Source organism: Capra hircus, chromosome 16 (genome assembly GCF_001704415.2).
Source record: "Capra hircus breed San Clemente chromosome 16, ASM170441v1, whole genome shotgun sequence".
Taxonomy (NCBI): domain Eukaryota; kingdom Metazoa; phylum Chordata; class Mammalia; order Artiodactyla; family Bovidae; genus Capra; species Capra hircus.
Window position 1 is genome coordinate 37250359 of NC_030823.1, and position 3280 is coordinate 37253638.

Consider the following 3280-nt stretch of genomic DNA (forward strand, 5'->3'; position numbering starts at 1 on the left):
ATGGTCTCTTTTTTGCTTTAGTTTATAAATATGGTATTTATAAATATGGTGAATTCCACTGTCTGTTAAACCAATCTAGCATTCCTGAAATAAAACCCAACTTGATCATGATGATATTATCTATTTTATATGCAGTAGGATTATATTTGTTAACATCTGATAAGAAATTTTATACTCTTTTCTGTCAGGGATATTAATCTGTCTTTAAGTTCTCATAATATTTTTGTCTGGTTTTGGTATCCATGTAATGATGGACTCATAGAACAAGTTGAAGAATATTCTGTCCTCTTTGTCTGGCAGAGTTATATATAATTGGCATTATTGTTTTCTTAAACTTTTAATGGGATTTACCAGTGAGGCAATCTTTAATCTGAAGTTCTTTGTGGGAAAAATTTTAAACTAAAAATTCAAGTTCTTTCATAGATGTAGGACTATTCAGGTTATATGTTTCTTCTTAAGAGAGTTTTGGCAATATGAGTATTTCAAGCAATCTGTACCTTTTACCTTAGGTAATTCAATAGCGACATGATAGTCTTATCAACAAGTGGTACTGGAACAATTGGATATTTATATCATATAAAAATAGTGATTTGAAACATAAAAACACTTGAGAACAAGAAAAGTGAAAATTTGAACTTCCCTGGTGGCACAGTGGTTAAGAAACTGCCTATTAATGTAGGGTACATGGGTTCAATCCCTGGTCCAGGAAGATTCCATATGCCACAAAGGCTGTGTGCCACAAATACTGAGCCCATGTCCTAGAGTCCGTGAGCGGCAACTACTGAGACCGTGTGCCACAACTTCAAAGCCCTCATTATCTAGAGCCTGCGCTCTGTAACAAGAGAAACTACAACAAGCAGAAGCCCACACACAGTAACTAGAGAGTAACCCCACACATAACTAGAGAAAGTCCGTGCACAGAAACAAAGACCCAATGCAGCCAAAAATAAAAATAATAAAAATAAATAAATAGAAGAGAATGGAATGAAATATTTTTTAAAAAAAGAAGAAAAGTGATATTCTGAGTAAAGATGTCTATGCTTCAAGAACATGTTTCAGGGTGTGAAGAGTCTCTTCCCAATCCAGACCCAATGCTACAGGGATGCTTTCCCCAACCAAGATTCTCGTGGAAGTGTGGATAAGTACAGTGTTGGCTCCTTTGATCAAAAAAAAAACTAAGCCAACTGGAAATTTCATTGGCAAATTAGAGTAGTTGGTATCTTATTCAATCAACAAGACTATACTGATTTTTATCAAACTAAATTTGATGGGATGCTATTTACAACGTCTGTGTACTTAGTCCTGTGTAGTAAACAGACTTAAGTATGTCTTTTTCCCATCATATTTACCAGTTATGCAAAATAAGATGAGAACAAAGGAACACTGAGGAGCAACAGGGGTCTACAGAGCAAGGCAACTCAAGGGCACTTCATATTCCTGACTGAGTACTTGGCTGGATCTTTGGTGAAATTCACATTGTATAAGAATGTGTGTATGTAGGTGTGTGAATATGTTTGTTACTGAATTCAGTGTGAGGATTATAGCAGGCAAACTCATTAACAAAGTCAACAAACAAAACCGTTTTTATCTGTTCATGATCATTGATAACCACTGATTTTTTTTTACATCAGATTGGGAGAAAGTCTAACAGTTAAGCAACTTCTGGTTTCCCATCAAACACTAACTTCTTTTTCCCCAAACTTTAAACTTTCTATTTTGTATTGAGGTACAGCCAATTAACAATATTGTGGTAGTTTCAGGTCAATAGCAAAGGGACTCAGCCATACACAAACTATTTTTAATGTTCTCTTTTCCTCCTAAAATCCTAGCATACAGTAATAAATTAAAGTGAGATAATATACTTAGTGTGACCATCAAAGAACTCGTTACCATTGACTCTCTTTCATGTTTGAGAGTACTTCATTAATCTTTGTGGCATTTCCTCTAACAGTCCATGGGGTCACAAAGAGTCGGACACAACTGAGTGACTCTATTATCATCACCTTGCCCCATTTTACAATGAAGTGGAAACTTTGAGGTAACAGGAGGATTAAGGATAGCACTAAAGAGTCCTTTCCAAGAGCTAATTGACTAGTTCCTGTTATTTTCTCTGAACAACACATGAGGGCATTGAGAACAAAAAGGACATATTTATGTCACCACCCATGTATTGATAACATTCTTCATACACAGAAGTACTCTTCAGGAATATGATTAAATGTACTGTGTACATTATATATGTGTATGGGTATATACACATATACATGTTTGTATATACAAATGCATATATACATATATTGTTTGCATGTGTATGTATAAATATGGCACAATGCATTTAATCATCTTTCTGAAGAGAACTATACTTCATATGTGAATATACTGTATATGTCTTTGTGTGTGTGTGTACATATATAAAACATAGCAAAAATGTAACCAAGATTACAAAGACAATGTGAGAGGAGTAGTGTAGGAAACAGAGAAATATTTCCTGGACTTCTCTAGAAAAGGTTCCCAGAGGAGGTGTCATTTGCTTGGACATATGAAGAATATGCGGGAGAAGATGGAAAACAGTATTCTAATAAGGAATGAACTCATCAAAGCCACGAATAAAACAAATTCAAGTTCAGTGATAGAAGTAAAGGATATAAAAAGGCAAGTAAACCAATACAGTATTGCAAAGTAAAATAAAGTTAAAAAAATAAATAAATAAAATAAATACATTTTTTAAAAAAAGAAAAGAAAATAAGGATGAACAGGAAGGTAGGGCCAAACTAGATACAGTGTTATATTTTATACTAAGGGCTTTCAGTTTTACGACATTGAAGTGCAGCACAAGTCACCCCAAAATATGCCACTATGGCAAAAGGATTATCTTGAGGTGAAGCCAACTGGGAATCAGACACAAGAAAAGCTATCTGCCCAAAAGCAGGACAGAAATTCACAAAGAACAAAGGTTAATACCTAAAGACAACTTTAGACTCTATCAGCCTGGAAAAAGCACTAGAGGAATCTACATAACAAACTTTACTAAACAGTGTCTATCTTCACCCTTCAAAGCAAAAATCTGCTTTATTTTGTCCTGTCATTTCTCCACAAGTTTATTATCTTTTTGTTGAAAATGCTATATAAATTGGAATTCTAAGCCATCTTGGGGAGTTACTCATTTTCCTCTGGGCATTTCCCATGTATATATGAGGCATACATGTTAATAAACTTTCGTTTTTTTCTCTTATGAACTTATCTTTAATTACAAGGGTCTCAGCCAAGAACTCAGAAGGCT